Raw genomic sequence first — 20,787 nt, forward strand, 5'->3', positions numbered from 1 at the left:
TCTATACAACTAAATTTACATTTCATTCCAAAAGCAACAATAACAAAACGATCTCAACTGCTAGAGCTAGTAATATATTACCTGATTTTTTTCATTCCATAGCTCTTGACTACAACCATGGCAATGTTTGCCAGGGTATTTTGATGGAAACACTTGAGTGTGTGTTGTTAAAAAGTTACTTAGATCAATATGTACTATGAGACTGTGAGTATATTGTGCATACTGAGTATGATTCGAAGTGATTTCACTGTCATCAATGTCAGATAAGATGCTTCTTTTATCAATGTGACCCATTTAGGAAATTTACATTGAAGTTTTATAAGTCCCAGTTAAAAGACCACAAAGACAACCATTTAACTTAAACCACAGAATTCATTCCAAAATGACTGTGTAACAAGTAAACTCTCTATAAAAGTTGCTTTGCCATTTAAGCTGGTTTCTATTTAGTCTTCAGTAATTACTATTCTCTACTGCCAAACGGTCTACCTTTTTAAATCACCAGTCTTCAAGAAATCCCAAAAGGAAAATATAATATAATCTTAATGGTAAATTCAGAACAATCCATACCTGCTGGCCTGCTTAGAATTTGTGTACACATTTTTGGGGATTCACAAGCTCAGTGATGTTGATCATGCAAATCCCATTTTTGGAACTAATAGACAATATGCAGAAAAGAACTTTCATTGCTCCTGCTGCCTTGCTTTCGTCCTGAAGTCACTGCTTGCCTAAACTCTGCTCTGCTCAATGACCAAACCCACCTGCAAGGAGCCTGGCTCATGAAAGGGGTGCTTTCTGAACAATAGAAGAATTCCTTTGCATTCAGAAAGCACAGTTCCCATTAGAACCCCAAATCAGAGAGGCCAGTTTTACCTCTGTTTTTTAATTGAGATGGTCCCAGGCTTCCTCTCCGGTCCAGGGAGACAGTGTTTGTGAAATGATTAAAAGGAATGTGATCTGATCAAGGGGACAGAATAATGGGAAAGGAATGCTACGTTAGCCACTCTGCTAAGTGCTGGGAAAGAAGACCAGTGTGCCCCTCAGCCTATTGTTTTTATTCTCATCTGTTCTTTAGCCATCTCATAACACTCTGAGACTTCATTTACTCCATTTTAAATGGGTTAAAAGTTGTCCACTTCTGAGAGAATTTGGTAATGATTTACAAATCCTAAAAAAAGAAAATAAATAAAAATCCTTGAATTATATCAAGTTTCCAAAAGGTCATCACTGTCTGTGCTGTGGCTTTTTCCCCACTCCAAATCCTCTATCAATATGTCATAGTGAGTTAGGCAAAGACAAAAGAGAGGCACAGTGTGAAAACGGCACATATATCTAATCCTGACAAAGCAATGAATAGACCTTCACAAGTATAATTATACTTGTTTATTTGTTGCCACGTACAGAGAACTGATGAAAAAAAATCCATCAAAGTGGTATTATGCAGACACCAAGAGCTTCTTTTCTTTGGTTGCTAAAGCCACATTGAGGCTTAAATTCCTTATTGTTAAATTCAGAAGAAAGAAAAAAAAAAGATTTTTGGCTGGACCTTTTTTTTTTTTTTTTTTTTTTTTTTTCCCTGCATCAGTTGCTGACAGATCTTTTGTGTACTAGGCTGTATTAGCTCACATCGCTACCTCATTTTTACGCATGTTGGAATTCATAATTACAAACTACTGTACAGAAGCTTTTAAAAGGGTGTGGTGTGCTGACCAAGAGAAGAAGGTAATGAAATTGCCCTTTGCTCAGTCTCTTTTGATATAGCAAAACACAGGTAAAGTACCTGTGTGGAAGCACCGGTTACGTCAGATATTCATCTTTGATCTTTGTCTTTTAAGTTGGTGCTCGTGGTTTTCTTTAGTCAGTTGTCTCTGCAATTTGCTTATTTTAGTATATGTTCGGTATTTCATAAACGATTGCGTAACTTCTTTCCCACTGCAGTATTAAAACTGTTAGCACAGAGAAAGGCATATACATGGATGTGAAAGGGCTGGAAATATGAAAAAGATTTCAAGTCCAACTATTAAGGAGCCATTATGTTCCAATAGACACTAAATCAACTTAACAAAAGCACATTTTTAGAAGGGGGGAGGGCAGCCAAATAAGCTTTTTTTTTCCCCCTTGCAGGATAGAAATATATCAAAGCCAATGCAATCTGCATAGTTAATGTTTGTGAGCTTTACAATTTAAAACAGAAAAGCTGTAATTTTTCTTTGCTGGCAATCTGGAAACACTCTGGAGTTAATTACAGCTGATTCGGAGCGAACCACACAAACAAAGACCAGTCTATGTCCAGACAATTATACTGCATTAACTAGCTTAGAGCTTCCTGCTGATGTTCCAGGGCTCTTCTGTTACACCCTTCTAGCTTCCCAGCACGAGGGAAAATGCTTCTGCAAGAAGGAATTAATGAAGAGAACTGCGGAAGAATGCGTGACGACCTCTCCTGACACGGCAAAAACTTTCCACCCATGTCACGACAAAGGGGAGAAGGTAATTATGTTTGAAGAGAAGGACGTAACCAAAATATATAAAGTGTTTAAAACGAGCAAATGTTTAAAGAGGGAAAGTTTCCAAAGACAAACATGAGTGCGCAAGTCAGCTCCGTCATTTTCCTCTCATTTTTCTCATTAAGATCTAAATTAGATATTCAATGCAGATTTATTTCCTTCTCTATAAAGAAGACCTTTGTGATCAATGTGTAGTAGGTTTCTCCGTCTCTCATTCTCTCTTTCTCTTCCTCTCCCTCTCTTCCCACCCTCAGTTTCCCTCCTTCTCTCTCTCATCTCTAAACCTTAATGGACTTTATATGACAATGACATATCATTAACCATATATATGTGTTAGAGCATGAAAGAGGCAAGATGCATTTAGACCGTGAGTCCAATAGTTCTTAATGTGATTAGTTGTGGGAAACAGGAATTTTACTCAGTTTTCTTCCAACTTTAATCAAACTCCAGCTACTTTCCTTAGAAATCAATAATCGCTCCTTAACCAAAGTACACTATTCGATGACTCACGTTATTTGTTTGCGTCACGAAAAATTCACAATCACTCAGCAAGATGAAGCCAGTACTTGAACTCTCCTCTGTAAACAAACTTTGGTGCTTTGAACCAATCGAGTTGATTCCTAATTTTCTTATTCATTCTAATTGAAAATGAATAGTTTATGTTGGTATGAGACAAGGACGGGAACTGTAATTATGTTCAGTGTCTCTTTCTGATTCTTTCTTTGATACTGTTTTGCTAGTATTCCAGCTGACACTGGGGCTTTGTGGTGATTGCTTCATTGAAGGGTAAGGATGTCCTAAATCAGCGAAAGCATTACTAGAAAGCTGTTGTTTGCCAAGACTGTGAGAATATACCCTCTTTTTTTTTTTTTTTTTTTTGCTTTCTTTGTAGGAGGAAAAGTTACCTCTGGATGTTACTCAGTCATACCTAAGTACCAATCATCTTCCCTTTGTCTTATCTACGCAAAGTAGAATTAGAGTGAAATGACTGCATGATCCTTTTAATTTTTCTTCCCTGAATACATATGAATCTACAAGTCAATCAGGTGTTATAGCAAAACACATATAAGTATATTCTCTAGACATACTAAAAGGTTGTGTAAATTACACTCAATTCTACAAAGCATCTTTATAATGGACAGAATAATGTTCCCTTCTCAGACCCCTCTCCCTCAATCCCTACTATATTTGAAAGTTCAAGTAAATAACACTTCTAAGGAAAAAATGGACTGCATCAATCATTTTCAGAAATTTATAAATCATATTTGCCATGTTTTTCATATGTTTATATTTCTAGTCTTTAAAATGCAATTGACTAATCTCTCTGGCATACACACAATCTAAGAGTGTTTAGTTGATAATGCTTTTAAGTTGTCACATAGGAACATTTTAAAAATTCATCTTAATTGGTTTTATTAAAGTATATATAACTATGGAATATTGAGTTTCAAAAAGAGATTTACCAGACTAGTGAAAACCATACCACACATATTTGTCTCATATACTGTGAAGACAATATATTCTAACATACACATTTCCTTCTTTGCCTATTCATAAATAAAATTCACTATCGAACTACTGGCAACTGAATATTTAAGAGAAAACAATTGTATAATAATTTGTATTTCATGATTCCCACCAATATGATCTCATAACCAAAATAACAATAAGTGTAACAGTGGACATATATTCTTCTTATTTTTTTTTTAATGTCATTCCTTGAAGGCTAAACCTACCATAATTATCTTCATAACCTAATCACAGGTCAGGTATTCCAGCAAACATTCCTATTCCTTGAGCAAGTATTTCAATGATTTTAGATGATTTCAAAATAGTTTTAATGAAAAAAGTTAATTGCATAATTTTTAAATCCCTACCAAGTAACTTTTTGTATGTAATACTCTTAAGAGTCTACGAAATAGAGGTCTCTTTTTTATATTCCATGTAGTTTAAATTATTTTATATTAAAGACCACATTAGGACTAACATAATAGAGGACATAGTGGAATACCAAGTTTTCTTCTGGATGAAACATTGGAAAATTTATGTTTCATCACTAAGATTAGTTGGTTATTTTATTTCTATTATGGAGAGCCTTTTGTTTGGTGTGTGTGTGTGTGTGTGTGTGTGTGTGTGTGTGTTTGGGGGGGAGGTGAGGGTTGGCCTGAAAGTTAATTTGACTGCTGTCCATAAGTGAAGTGAGCAATTCAGTAATTAACTTTTGTGTTTCAAATGTATGAACTTTAATTAGATTTCATTATAAACAAACAAACGTCAACCATAATTATAAGCTCCTTGGTTTACCCACATATTATCCCTTTTCAAACAAACTTGATGTCAGACAAATTAAAATCAAGCAGCCAGCAATTTTGAGTTGAATTTTACATGATCTGCTGGTAACCTGATTACTTTAACTTCAATATCATTACAGGAAAAGTATTTCAGGAAAAATAATGACAAGAATTCCAACAGGAGACAAGCTTAATTGTATTGATTGAAAAGATGCATGTTCATAGGAACCTGGCCGAAGGAATAATGTTATCTCAAATCTACAGTTTCTATTAAAATAAAATTGTCCTGCATCAAAGAGGCAATTAAGATTAGTGTCTGCAAAACTAGAGATACTAAACTAACTAAATAATTATCGGGGCCCAATTATCTTATACTTTAAGTAGCAAAGCATCAGTGTGGAGCCACCAGCAGGCATAAGGTTTGCAGGTTTATTTACTGACTGGTGTATCTATTAGGACCATGAACAAGTGGAGCTGTCAGGACATAATGAAGGTAAATGATTAGTTAGCACCAAGCCTGAACTCTTCTTCAATGCAATAAGAGTTAATTAAAGTTTACCACCAAACATCAACCAAAGCAGGATGTTGATCAGATTTCAGCATTAAGTGCAAACAGACAATAGTTGCCAGCAATTAGTACAGCTATCAAATGACATGCAATGATAATTATACATTTAAAACAGCTAAAGACCTGGGGGGAAAAAAACTAATCAGCCTCTTTGACGAGAAATACTCAAAGGGCAGGAAACAGGTATCAGATTATTTCACTTTAACACTGTAAATCAATAGAATTAAACAAGAAAAGGTTGTATGGGCACATTATCTGAGAGAGAACAATTCACTGGATCCAAAATGAAATAAATCTGCTAGTACTGGTCTATCAAAGATAAGGACTCCTGTAGCTAAAGAAAATAAGTTACTTTTCAATTAAAGTTTCAGAAAGAACTCTGTTTAAAGAAAGTTTAGCTTCTTGGTTTTGTGCAAATTCAACAGTACAACAAGTATTTCACCACAATTATTGTTATTTAAATTAAGTATTAACTTTCGCTCTAAGATACTGTCAGAAGTCCTCTGTGCCTGAATGTTACCTCTGTGTACTCAAATATTATCTCCCTGAAAAGTTTTTAGCTGTTGAGATGGAAATTCTTTTAGTGCAGCTAAATTTACAACAAATGCCATATATACATATTTAGGTCTTCCGTTGATGCCATGCACATCTATGACTTCAGTCTTGCTGAAATCAATGGACCTGAAATCAATCCAACACATCCCTCAAAACATTTTTAGTCCATCGCCTCATTCTTTTCCACAGGTTGTGGCCTGCTGCCTAGAGCAGGTCTCCAGAAATGCGCCTGTCCTCCTGACTCCCACCTCTCCATTTTCCCAACTAATTCTGTTATGCTAAGGATTTGTCCACAGTGTTGGCTAATCCCAGTATTTCCCTAGAGCTAAATCTAAGCCATGGCCGACTCCCAGCACAAAAATGTCTCTCTCCAAAAGCCCTTTCGCCCCCTTCAGCACTCATACACTCATGGGTCCTGACATTTTCACTTCAGCCATGACAAATGAGCTGATGACTCTGATGTGATTGCACAGGAGGGTGCCTTTATCTAAAGATGTATCATTAACTCTCATCACCATCTCCTAATATGGCTCTTCTGGGTTAATGTGTTGTGAAAATTTGAGGAGATTTTTGTGTAAATATATGCACTTTAAGTAGTAAGACACCAACTTCATCAGAAGGAGAAAAGGGAAGCCAGAGTGGACGGGATCAGGGGGGAAGGAAAAAAGACTAGCATTAACTAAATGTTGCTCTGGGGATTTAAGTAATTCTATTCCACCTCTGCCCCAGTGCAAACCGGCCAGCTGACTGTCTCTTAAAGGTCCCTTCCCCTCAGCATGAACGGCTGGAGCGGAACAGAATTTGTGAAGTGGCACAAATAAAGCCTCTCAGATAAACAGGGCTAATCAATCGGCTGTTTCTACCCCAGGGTAGTGGTCCATATTTTATTCTCCATCCCTTAATTTCTTACATTATTAAATGTCTCTAAATTCATTTTCGTGTGTGTGTGTGTGTGTGTGTGTGTGTGTGTGTGTGGCGGGGTTAGATTGTCAAAACCTGTTTCACTCCGAGATCATTGTACGCTTCCATTAAAACGAAGCCACCTTTGGCCAACTATTATAAGATGTGAAATTCCTCAAGCTTCAAAGACAAGGGAGAGGGAAGCCTTTCCATTTAGCATGAATACCACCAGCGTTAGGTTAAGTGAGCACCCAAGTTCCAGTTCCGTAGACCTTATTATGTACAGCATGGAGTTGACAGGGTAGGTAGTCGTTATAAGCTCTCCTCTCAATTCATCCAAACACACAGCCAATCAGCGTCAACTGTACTATAACAGACCTCTGGAAAGGAGGTCAGGCTTTGAGTAAAGTGCTATTCACTCTTGGACCATGCAAGGAGCTCTTTATCCCTGTTCTTATTGGAATCCGTCCCCCTTACTAGAGCAAGAACAAAGCCAAGTGCTCGCGTGAGGGTTACGAATAAATCAGAGGTGAACCACTCTAAGGGCTCCCCACAATTTCCTTGTTGACAGTGATCATTTAAACAGCCGTCCATGACCAGCAACTTCTGGCAAACCGTGATTTCTAATTTGCACCCTGCTTCATTGCAAGAACTAAATGACCCACCCCATTTTTCCTGCAAGTTGTCACCTTTCAGGCAATTCCGGTTCTATCTCTCGCCCCTTAGCTGTTCAGTCCAGAGCAGCCAGCCCATCGGAGGGTCATCAGAAAAACCGTACCCACGAAAAATCTTCTTTGGCTGGGAAAAATTCCACAAATAAAAAAATATCTCCGGCATAACACCGATTATTCTTATCTTAATATTATAGAATCTTTGGATATGGGAGGAGCTATGTCAATCAATGTGGAAAAACAGGAAATGATTTGCTGAAGGGGACGCACACACACACACACACACACACACACACACAAACACACACACATTCAATCTCATCAGCTGTGCTATGTGGTGATGTGATATTTCCCAGGATTTCTCTACGTTTCAGTCTCCTTATGGGTTAAACAAGGGACTTTTTCTATATCCCTTCCCACTGCAACAGTCTATGGTTCCAATATAAAAACCCACTTAGATTGTGCTGGAAGATAGTTTTCCCTATGGAATGAATGTCCCAAGACAGACCTGGATGTTTTTAAGGTTGCATACTTCTTACCGGTACCTAGATTTCAAGAGGAGAGGCGGATTCCAGGAGCATAGTAAACTGAAGTTTTCTACTTATAGTTCTAATGAACTATCATTCAGTTTTCCACTTACCCAATAGCTACTTATTGAGGCTATTAATTGAAGAATCTTACCAAGGATTTGCCACCAATGTCTGTCACTGAGTACAGGGATTAAACATACCTGAGGGTTGCCCTCATGGAGGCTGCAATTTTTGGAGGAAACACTTAAACAAGCTTCACGAAAAATGCTGAGATGCTACTTGGTGTCTTATATCCTTACCCTATTATATTCAATAAACACTTAAACTTAAATGGGCTTCGAATGAATCATCAAGTTCAGTGCCACTTATCCATGACCAGAGCATAAGCAAGGCACCCACTTTTGTTTTTAAGAAAAACTTTAACGAAGATATGTCTACCACACATGTAGAAAAACACAGCAAAAATCAAACTCCAAGTTGGGAAATTACAATCTAAATACACTTATATTTCCTATAAAAATATAAACAATAGCTTGTATGTGCATCACAGTGGGATATTATTATGAATTAAAATTCAAAAAGAAAAACCATAATAGAAATCCATTTTAGTTTTGATGGTCCCAAATTTTTATTTATCAATATATCAATGCTTATAGTGAATTATCATCCTTTAACATGGGTAGTCCTCTATTGAATAGTACATAAATGTACTATTGGTGCAAAAGTTATTGCGGTTTTTGCAATTATTTTTAACCTTTTAAACTGCCATTACTTTTGTACCAACCTAAAAAGATAAAGGACCATGATCTCCTCCAACACAGAAGCCAGGAAGAGACTATTAACTTGGCTATAAAATCCCCCAAGAAAATTGAAGGGTTTTACAATATTGCTGGATTATTAATAATTGAATCTCTTCTCTAGGTTGGTATACATTTTGATGTACAGGGTACAATGTAAGAGTATCTGTATTCCTTTCGTGGCATATCAAAATATCATAACACCAAGTATAGAGAAAGGTATTCCTATGGCATCTAATCCAGTCTGGGCAAATCCTCTAATTCAAAGGCTTTCAAGGAGGCTGGGTCAACGTCAAGACTGAAATGAGCTTTGTGGTCTCTTCTATTACTGTATATAATGGACAGCCTGGCATCTTAAGTTCATGGGGACATACTGAGGTCTGAATTACTTCAAAACTGTTTCAGTTCTAATTTTCTTCTTAGAAAAGGACCCAGAGATGCATTAAATGTCTAGAAGCCCCTCAGAACCAAAGAGCGTGTAATGATGGAATGTCAGGGAATGGGGTCAAGGGCTGTCCACCGACATAACATGTAGGTGTCAGTCATGAGAAAATATGGGGAGAAGGGTACCATCCATCCCCCCAACTCTCAGACATACCCGTTGCCTAATTCCTAGTTCCTTCCCTGGGGTAGAGGGGAGAGGGGCACCTCTACTCAAAAGATTCATGAACGTGTGCTTTATCAAATGCTCTTTACTTGAGCATTACGTTAAAACCAGCTATTGCAAATAAACAGAAAGGGAACATAGGGTCTCAGGTCCTGTCGCATTCACTTATTTTAATCTTCACAACACTTTACTCTTATGTAAGTTCTACAATAGCTCTGAGGAAAAGATGAGGAACTGAGGAAAGTGCGGCTCAGAAAGAAGAAATACCTGGGATGAGGTCATCCATAACAGGAAGTTAACCCAGGTGTCTCAGAGAACCACCACAACTTCTGTTGGTCATTGAGTTGTCAACAAACGGAGTCGATTTTCAGATATCTACAACTTAAGTTAAAAGAAACTAACGGAAAAAGGAATCCAAAGTAAACAGAAGGAAAAGAATGTCTGGTTTTAACTAAGTGTCATCCTTTCTATACACTCTGCTGCGTCTGAAACATCACACCATTCCCTTTGTTTACTTGCTTTATGCAGAATAGAAACTGTTTCTCTTAACACCATGTTGGTGATTATTAAGGATACATTTTAAGTCACTGAGATCATCAGGACTCATGCATCACAGACTCTTCTTGACCACTCGGAGCCCCTGGTCTAACTTCCTACTTAAGCAAAACTATGTTTACAGGCACAGCGATCAGAAACCATCCAGATTCTATGTGTCTCCTTAAAGTCACAGAGAACAGCCTCTCTCAGAGGAGACAGTGTCCCTGCTGGATCCCCACGGAGCTTCTTCCTTTTCCTCTCTTCACTGTTTCCTCCACCTTCACATTCAGTCAAACCCTTTTCCAAGCAGCCCGAATAGCTGTGAGACCATTGTTCCTACAGTGGGGATAGATGAGTTTTTGTCCTGATGTTTCCCTACCTTGCTGGGTGACTCAACGATTACATCTGAATTCCCGAGCCCATATTTGAAAATGAGCTCGTTGAACTGAATAACTCTAAAGCAGTTTTCAGCTTTAGCATTTTTGCGACTTTCCAGTTGCCTTACCATCCGACCTGCTCTTCTGTGAAGCTCTTGTTAGCCAGTCCTTAGAAAAATGAAAGAAATTTAGTCTCCAGGAGAAAATGTCACAAGCTTCTCCTATGAATACATCTAAAAAGCGAGACACTAACATGGAGAGAGGGTAGAAGTGTGTGTGTATCTGTGTGTGTGTGTGTGTGTGTGTGTGTACACACTCGTGCTTTGCATCTACTGAACCAAAAGCTTTGACTCATTCTCAATTAATTAGTGGGCTCAGAAAATTTTAAGTATTAATTGCCTCATTCCTAAATATATGGGGAAAAGGCCTAAAAGAACTGTATTTTGGAGAATCCACGTGAAGAGCCTTTCAGGTTTCATGAAGGTACTTTGGGAAATGAATGGGCTTCTTCAGTTTCTGAAGAGCAGGCACCTTTTAAGATTCTCCATAAACTTCCCTGTTACGGAGTTTTGTTTTGTTGTTCGCCGTACGACCAGGTGGCATCCACTAGCACATACGTTTCTGTATTTTAACATTGTTTGAGCTATGGATTTCCTTTCTTCTTTACAGTGAAGGAAAAGAATTTTATGGACAGTTATAAAATGCATATTTTAACCCAAAAGTCAATTTGCCCCGGTTAAAATGATTTAGATCTGAGTAAATACTTGCAGAACACTTTCTGTTTTTACAGCTAGAACACAATGGAACCTATAAACTTTGTCTTTAGAGGTGCACTGATGGGTACCGTTCAGAAATTAGCAACTGGCCCCTGTCCTGTCCACAGGATGAGCAAACATAAGAAATGATCAATCATCTAAACACAGGAAGCTAGTGCATGAACCCCTGACCTGGATGGCTAAAACACCTACTCAGGACACTTGTCTTGAACCATCAGGCCAAGATGACATATTAACCAAATCAAGCTGCCCAAATCCTTAAATTTTATTTATTTATGTTTTAATCTCTAGGATGTTCAAGTGGCTAATTGCGCCAGAGACGAGCTGCTTCCAAAAGACGGCTTTCGGGTCCCAGTGATTTTGAAGTTGTTTTTTCTGCAATCACCGTTTTTGCATGCATTCAAAAGTGCCTGGAAATGGCAAAATTGTATTTTCCTCACAAAACCTTTCAAAGAAAAGAGAAGTGGAGAGCAGCCATTCCCGGATACAGGATTGTATGTCAAATGTGAAACCATATCAAACTTTCAAGGCAACTTGTGAACCCCTGACACTAGGGAATTAACAGAACATCAAATCCAGCAAGATCACAAGGGGTACAATCCTTATGCAAGAAAATAATGCCATTGAGCCCTCATTAAAAGACCATTTTGTCCTTAGCCATCAAAGGCTGTGCGCACACTAAGATCTTGGTTATATCATCAGGGATAACTAAAACAAGTGCCAAGAGAAATTGTGCACTTAGTTCTCACATGTGTCCATCTGTTCACATATAAACATATATTCTGCTTTCTGTCTGATTCCTAAAATCTTGATATCAGAATACCCTGGGCTTTTGCCCATTTCCTAAGAATGCAGACATCACATAAGCTACTATTAACCCATGTGTGATCCACTTCCATGGTGGCTGGAAAGCTGCCAAGCACAACACATGGTGCTTGCTTAACAATGTCTTAAAATATAAATGAATTTATTTTTTAAATTAACACATTTTTCTTATGGAAATACCTTAATAAGCCCTTCTGCGTGTAAAAAAAAAAAAAATAGCCTCCATGTGGATTTTTTTGTTCTTTTAAGACTTTTTGCAAGCATATCATAAAGTTAGCCATAAAAGTTTCTGAAACAATCCAGAATTTCTTGACAAATTTTTAAAAGGACTCTAGTAAAGAATTTTGGTGACTTTATATAAGAAAGATCAAACGCTTTTCCTTTACAATATTTTGTCCGCAAGAGGCAACCCTTATACTTTAATTTACATGAAAACACTTCTGATTTCCCAAGTTTCCAGGTAACCATCTTAATAGTACCACAGCCACTGAAAAGCTAAAGTGATGAGGCAAATCGAAGTTCTACGACCTAGCAGCAAAACAAGTTAGGTCATATCTGGAGAAATCATTCAATCCAGATCTGGGGCAGCCTTTTAAATGGCTCATTTGTGGTGACTCGAAATTGGAAAGAGCTTGTTTAAAATGTATGCATGTAAATAATTACCCGCACTGCATTTGATTTACATATGGGGGAAAGAACCAGTGCCCACCTTGGAAAGTGTCTTAACACTCATAGTATTTTAATGGCCCCAAATTAGGGCTGAAGAAATGTCACTGAGAACCCCATCTTGTTGTTGACTGATAACCGGTTACAGAGAGAACCCTACCGCAAATGTTTCCAAGAGTGAACATACAGTAAGTACGTGGCCACCTTTTAAAAGACTTATCTCTAAATGAAATACACAGTACACCTACAGAGCGACATGAGATGAATGAAATCCTAAGAAAATAACCCTGTGTCCTCTTCTGCTCTCTCCTCCCAGCCACAAAAGCTGCTAGGCCGCTTACAACAGTGAACATTGCCCAAAGTCAGAATACACAACTCTTTCCTGAGTGAAGTGTTCCACCAACTGAAACAGCTGTTCATAGCCAACGATGGAGGGGGATGAAACTAAATTAAATATCCACACCATACTATTGACCTGTTCCGAAATCACCGTTTTTGCCAGCAAAGTAACATGGACTGTGTTACATGTACCCAACAGCCAATATTTGGTCAGCCTAGCATGTTTCTGAAAACTCTTCAACATACAAACCTCTGTTTATCACCCTCTAGCTGCACTGTTGTCATACATATTACTTCCCAGTGATGATGGAAACTCGGGGCATCTTATAAAGTTGCTGAAATCTGACCCCCTGCTTGTTTTCTCAAGTCTTGGACAAACATAACTTTAGAGGGAGTAGAGCATAGGCCTAAAGAAAGAGGAGCCTGCATTTTCATCTTCCTTTCATCTTAGTCATTCAGTCAGCCATTCAGGACCCTATTCAACAGAGCTTTTCATTATGCAAAAAAATGCTAATCCTTTTCCGATGCTTTCACACTTGTACAAACCCCCATTCCTTCAACTGAAAAGCAATTATATCAGTTTACCTTTCTGTCAAAAACAGGATTAATATTCCAATAACAGAATCTCCTTTCTTTCCCTATCTTTTGGCTTTAGGAAACGGGAGATTATTACTAGAGGCATTGTTAGGAAAGAATACATTATTTTAAATATGATTCTGTTGACCAATAGGTGGGAAAAGGAGAATGATCAGAAGAGGACAGAGTCCTTCAGTTACTGCAGAAACTCTTTTCTGTGACAGGACTAACCTTCTCCTTGCAGATGCCCAAAGAGAGTGAGAGTCACTCTGGCCTATTAATCAGAAACAAATTATGAAAGAATGTCGCTGGACTGGTTGACAGGATCCCGTCTTGGGAGACTCAGGAACAGCCCAGTAACAATGTCCTCTTCATGGGCAATGAACAGCCATGACAAATGGGCCAGAGAAACTATTTATTTGCATATGCAAATTTTCACACAAGGGAGACATGTACAAACAAGTGTCATTGTAAGGTGGATTAGGCAAACAACGCTTTCTTTTTAGGACATTCTGCAGCCCAGAACATTAGTCAGCACAATTAAACCAGTCGCCATGGAGACTAATGAAATTTCACCCTGGTATGAGTTAAATTAGATAGCTAGTTACGTGTTTCCACAATCCAACTTAAAATCCATTATTGTTTCAGAACAATACAGCAATTGTGCTTAGCTGATCTTTGCCAGCTCAACAAGCTCCTAAGTTGACAATTTGCATATGTTAATATAATTAAGCACTAATTACATGAAACTTGTACATATTCACAGGCACTTTCCTTGGGCGCTTTTCAGTTTGAACCTTGGCCAAGTCTTTAACCCTTAGAATGGTCTTAGAGGAAAAAGGAAGAAAAAAAAAAAAATCTCAGCCTGTGGGTACAGCCCCAAGGCGACCCAGAGAGGCTCCTCATTTATAAGCACAAAGCTTAACCTGGATTCTCCTATTTCCAGCAACAATGACAGAAAATATTTGGTGAGTGTGCTAGGGACCAGGGATAAGGAAAAGGCGGGGGGTGGGGGTCGGGGGGGTGGATTAGTCTTTAAAGACTCATAACCAGTATCTTCTCAGAGTCAAGCCATGACATTCATTTCAAGAAACTGTTAAGAAAAAATTTGCTCTCACTGACATTGTCGCACCTTGGGAGATGAAAATGGTTTGACAACAACAAAAATAGCAAGTAGGAAAGGAAAAAAGAGCCAGCAGCACCTAATGAGCTTTACATAAATATATGCAGAGGCAATTAAGCAATGTTAATTACTATGACAGCAGTTAATTGAATATAATTAGATATTTTAAGCCACTGAATAAAGCATAGTTAAGATTAATTTTATTGAGATTAATTGTAAATAAGGATAGATTAACTCTGTGTTTTGACAGGCATAAAAAGTAGTTGTGCAAATTAAGCAGGAGCAGGACCACCAGTCCAAAAATCATATATTATTTTAATGTCACACCTCAGAATCATCTCCTCAATAAACATGACTTTTCAAACCCAAACAGACAGGAATCTTGAAGAAAAACAAACAGCTTGCAGAGATTAAAGAGCCTTTTGTCCTTTTTCATGTGCATTTCTTTTAACAGACTAAATTAAGCGAGTCTGGTGTACGTTTTTTAGGAAGGAACATTTCACACTGAATGGAAAAAATGTTCTATCACATATGAAATTCGTGCAGCTGTGCGGAACTTGGTCCAGATGGTTTTAGACTATAAAACACCACCAAATGATAGACAGTAGGCCTGCCCAAGATTATATGATAAAGTCACAATCTTTTATTTTGACCTCCCAAATTTCTGCTTTGTTTCATTTCCAAACAAGTCACATATTTTCTTTTCCAGTCGTGTTTCTCCAAGAGGGTTAAAAGAAATATTGTGCCTACTGAGTGCTAGAAATAAATGTAAAAGGAGTTGGAGAAGGCCTCCTTTCAGATATCAGCTAAATCATTCAGCCACAAAATGCAATGATAGCTATGACAACAATGTATGCAGATGACAAGACTTGATTAGGACTCTTACAAACAATGGAGTCTAGATATTTCTTAGGAAAATACTACCAAATGAAAGCCCCTCCCAAATACTTTCACACCAAGCTAATTCATGCCTAGTCTTTAAGAAAATTAACACAGTCCTCAAGAATGCTGAACAAATCACTAATAAGAAAGGCACTTCAATTGATTTTGAAATAACTCAATAGGTGATTAACATAATATTTTTAAAGCAGCAGCATGTGTGTGTGTGTGTGTGTGTGTGTGTGTAACAGAAGCATATATATTATATTTCCAATACCTCTGAGCTCTTAATCGAACAAGGGCTTTCTGCTAGTGAGCCAGCCTCTATGCTGCCTCCCAACTTGTTTAGGGTGCCCTTAGCCTTTATAACGAAAATCCTAAAATTGTCTGGGAAACAAGACTACGACAAGCCATTCTGCAGTGAAAGATTTTAAATCATCCAGCCTCTTCTAATAGACTTGAGACTTATTGAGGTAGAAACCATAAAAAATGAAGAAGGGAAATTTAATCCCTGAAATATTGATTTGCACATTAATATCATATAGGCAGAGGGCAATTTGGCTTCGTAGAGATGACACATTGTCGACCCTTGGTAAGTCAGAGCCAATCTAACTGCTGAACATGTCTGAATCTCAAGAGTTATTAAGGGCTCTCTTCTTGCCTTTATGACTTTTCTTCAGCCTACCAATGCAATCTTAAATGTATTATCTTTAAGAAATAATTGTAAAACCTCAGGGGTTTTCCAGTTAATGGAAGGGAGGCCAAACCACATCAGATTCTGAAATGCAACATTAAACCCTCGCAATCAACAAAACCACCTCAATTCCCATCCATCCAGTGCAGGATCTAATATTGTTATTAAAGATAATCAAATTTCATTGTGTAAATTTAGGCTCATGGTCAGAATGGAAGCAGTAAATTCTGCAATATTAAACAGCGATTTTCTCAGCCTCCTTTCTGTTTTCCTTGCTGGTGCAGCATCTTTTCAAATAATCCAACTAGCTCAAAATGAATGAACAGATTGGGGCTCAACTACTAAAAACAGCAAAAGATGACAATAGAGCTGAACAGGTTTCCTTCATTTTGAACTTTAAGTAGCAACTTTCACTTCCTGGACCCAGAAACCCACTCTCCCTGTCTAACCCCACAGTTGGTGCTGTGGCTTTGACTTACACAGCTGGTTTACGTGACCTTTCTTTGTTCCTTAGGTACATTTCACTTTTTCAGATTTATGGTATTTCCCCCATATTTCATTGACTGTATCTTCATCGCCATAAAAATGAAAACACTTCAATATCAGCTTACTTTTTTCAATTGAAAAGCAACCAGCTACTGAGTAAGTAACAGTGATGCTCTCTCCCCAGTTTATGCCATAAATATTAAAACCGTTTCTTCTTTAAATAACTGTATAAACCTTATGATCCCCCCACTGAAGCCAGGTGCAAGAGGTTAAAACAGCTGGCTAGCCATCTTTTACTTTTGTGTGTCTTCCTGCTGACTGAAACCGAAAACGTTGAAAACTATCAAATACTCCCTTAAGGATGTTTCTAAGAAGAGGAAGGAAAAAGGAAAACCTTCATTTTCTTTAATATGCTCCTCCGTGGAGATAAAAAACAAAAACCAAAAACAAACAAACAAACAAAAAAACCCCAAAAAACTCTAAAACACAATCAGTCACAGAGGTAGTGAAATAATCGCGAATATCTCTTGTCTGTTGTATTCCAAGCATCATTTCCAACAACTTCTATGCACAATTGTTTTTATTCTTCAGTTAGAAAAGAGAAAAGAGGGGAAAAAAGAAAGAAAGAAAGAAAGTCTGAGCTCGCTCTGTCAGTTTTGCCAGTAAATATAAAGTAAAACAAGTGTTGATGGCACCGAGAGTGTTACATACCCGGGCTGTGTTTTTGCATTGCTCTCAATGGAAGCGATCGATGCCCGTGTCACTGTCGCGTCCCAATCGCAGCCAAGTCTCAGCCTTAATCTAAGCAACACCCGAAAAGGCAGCGGCAGCCGCAGCCTCTCCCTGACTCTTCCATCCATCCACCCAACTAAAAATATAATACTACATATGAGCTTTAAGCACTCCACGTTTATAGGGATCAAGCCACTGAAAATCCAGGAGAACACAATAAAAAAAAAAAAAACCCTCCTTCTGTCTCTTGTCTCTCTCTCCTCCCTCTCTCTTCCTCTCTCCTCTCTCCTCTCTCTCTGTCTCTCCTTTTGCCATCTACATGATCCTTGATTAAACATGGAACAGAGTTAATAAAAAAGGGGGGGGGTAAGGACTCAAGGAGAGGAAATGCAACTGTCAGAAATCGGGACCGCCAGATTTCCTGGTAAACCTGCCTCTGTCTGAATCAGTGTCAATCCACCATCTTCCGCCAGTGAACTTGTCTTTGGGTTTTTGTTTGGTTTGGGGGTTGTTGTTGTTGTGTGTGTGTTTTTTTTTTTTTTTTTTGGAATGGGGGAGGGGAAAGTTAAGGTGGGGGCTGGCGGTGGGGGGAGCAGGGAGAATGTGTGTGTGAGTCTGTGAGTGTGTGTTGAGTGTGAGTGTGTGTATGTATGTGTGTGCAGGGGTCGGCGTGGGGTGGGGGGGGGTCCGTGTTTGCGATCTGAACCTTTGGTACCTACAAGGAGGGTGTCTCACCGAACGGTAGCTAAGACCTCACCAGAACCGCGCAGAAGTGCGGAGTCGCGGCCAAAGGAACCCGCCGGAGCCTGGTCTCCGAGCCGGACCCCAGCCCCAGCGCCGACGGGAGCCCCCCGCCCGGATCGCAGGTAACAAAGAAATGCAAACCAGTGCACCGTCTTCTGGGGGAAGGGTACAGGATGGGGAACCCTCTGTAACTTGGGCATCGGTGGAGAAACTTTATACAATCCATGAGAAATTTTATTATTTTTTTTTTCCGATAGAAGAGAGCAGAAAGAATGGGGGAGGGGGAGTGAGATAGAAGTAGAAGGAAGGCGAGACCCGACGCATTCCTGTCGCTCTGCCCTGAGCGGCTCCCGGCCGGAAGGCGCACTTGATGCCGGAGAGGCGAAGGAGGTGAAGTTCGTGTGTGAACCTGGAACCCCTTTGGGGGGGCCGGGGAATAAATCAATTCTCACAGCCGGCCACAGCACCCCCCATACACACACACACACACACACACACACCCCTTGCCCTTTGCCAAAAAAAAAAAAGGAAAAGATTCTGGATCCCGAGCCGCGGGCATCTATGCTCTGGTGTAACGCGCACCCCGCAGCCAAAGCGCCCGAGAACGGCGGCCGCCTCCCGGGTGGGTCCCTGGCCCCGAGGCCCGGCGATCCCGCCTCCTAACGGACCTGCCTTCGCTGCGCCGGCGCCCGAGTCCGCCCGCCCTGGCGGAGCAGCCCTGGGCCAAGCCCGCCGCCGCCGCCCGGCGCGCGGGCGTCTACCTGCAGCCCCAGCCCCGGCCCGCGGCCCCGGCCTCCCCGAGCCCCCGCCCACGGCGCGCGGACCCCGGGCCTCGGCGGGTGCCGGCTCCAGGCGCCCTTCGGGGCACTTGAGAAAGGGACGGGGGGTGGAAAGAGGAGGAAGAAATCCAGACTGAAAAGGGGGGGGTGTAAAGCTGAAAGCGGGGGGCTCCGACCCCAATGACCAAAGTCCAAACTTTCGGAGGACGGGTGCGCAGGAAGGGTCATCTCGACCCCGGCGTGGGGCGCGGGGCGAGCGGGGACCCCTGGCAGTGCCCGCGCCGCCGAGAGCTGACAGCCTCCGCGCGCCACCAGAAAGCTCGGGCTCGCGGTGCAGACAGAACCCGAAAAGACAGGAAAAAGGAGAGCAAGCTGCTCGGCCAAACGTGGGGGATCCGCCACTTCATCCAAAAGTTAAATCCCGGAAAACGCAGCCCCCCAACGAAAGTGGGAAATCAGGCCCCTCCGTGCCCCCTCCCTCCCTCCGTGGAGCAAATCCTCGAGCCAAAAAAAGGGGGAAAGAGATAGAAAGGGGGGCAGAGCGGAAGAGATGGTCCGGATGAGGGGACGTGTGCGAGAGCGAGCGGGAGCGAGCGAGCCGGGGGCAGCGAGGGAGAGAGGCGGAGAGGGAGAGAGAGAGGGAGCGAAATATCAAAGATTGTGCAAGATCAGGCTGGAAAGATAATCGATACTCGACCTAAATTTAACACAAACTACTCAATAAAAGTTAAAGAAAAAACTTACTTTCCATTTCCCCTGCAGTTCCTACTCGATCTTCGCTTCTTTTTTGTTTTGCTTTTATTTTACTTACAGCTGATCACATCCAAGTAAAACGAGAGGGTTCATTAAAAAAAAAAATAAAAAAAATAAAAAAATAATCCTCGAACTTTATTGGGTGAAAATAAAAACGCTGGAGCAGAAAGTGGGGGGCATGGAGCGGTCCTCTGGGGTCCGGGAGGAGTTAAAGCATGTGCCGACCGCGGTCTCGCTGTTTGGTTGTGAAGGGGTTGGGAAAAGGAGGAAAGGAAATGAAAATCCGATATGTCTTTATTCTGCTAATTATTATCGTTTTAGCCCTGTTTAAAAAAATGGCTGATTAAGTTGAGTGCGCATGTCTTTGTGTGTCTATTCCCGATATGCACTCTGGGAATGAGAGAGGAGAGCGAGGGAGAGGGAGAGGGAGCGGGGGGGCAGAGAGGTGTAATTAGTGAGGTGATCAACATTCCCCAGACTGCAAATGACGCGCAGCCCGGACTCGGAGCAGCCCGGAGCCGCGCAGCTTCCAGGGCTCGGAGCGCGGCGGCGGGAGCCCGGGACGCGGCGACCGCCGAGAGGGCAGGCGTGGGGACCTCAGGGCTCGCACCCCACGCGCCCCTGCGCGCCGGACTCCCAAACTTCATTACACACACACACACACACACACACACACACACACACACAACGCACACACCAAGGGGGGGGGATCAAACCTAAATACCGTCAAAGCAGTGTGCCCTTTCGATTTTTTTATTTTATTTTAATGAGGCAAAGGCATTCTTATCGGACCAGAGATTTGTTTACTAGGGAGCTTTAAGCAGAAATGTGAGTTGGGGCGATGAAGAGGTTTGCTCTGCCTAGCGGATTCTTCTACACACAGGAACGCACTTTAATGGCGAAATGCGGGGGCCTGAGCAAATATGCAGATGTATGTAAATAAAGGGTGCCTGGCCGTGTGCAAAGACCGCTCTGCCCAGCCTATTTCACAGGAGGAATTGCTCCCTGCAACTGCAGGACTCTATTTAAACACGGATCTTTCGCTTGTACACGCAAGAGAGAAAACCCAGGGCAGGGA

General features: G+C 40.7%; 1 protein-coding gene across 3 annotated transcripts in view; it reads right to left on the minus strand.

Moving 5' to 3' along the window:
• The window catches only part of ZFHX4 (zinc finger homeobox 4), a 174,966-nt gene extending 154,887 nt beyond the window's left edge, over window positions 1-20,079 (minus strand). For 2 of the 3 annotated variants that reach the window (XM_033126110.1, XM_033126108.1), the window contains exon 1: window positions 19,701-20,079. The gene's annotated coding sequence lies outside the window, so the exon portion shown is untranslated. Of the gene's footprint in view, window positions 1-17,412; window positions 17,580-19,700 lie in introns of those variants that run through there. The other variant, XM_033126109.1, reaches the window with a different exon arrangement.
• Window positions 20,080-20,787: the final 708 nt, after the last annotated feature.

Source organism: Rhinolophus ferrumequinum, chromosome 14 (assembly GCF_004115265.2).
Source record: "Rhinolophus ferrumequinum isolate MPI-CBG mRhiFer1 chromosome 14, mRhiFer1_v1.p, whole genome shotgun sequence".
Lineage (NCBI taxonomy): Eukaryota > Metazoa > Chordata > Mammalia > Chiroptera > Rhinolophidae > Rhinolophus > Rhinolophus ferrumequinum.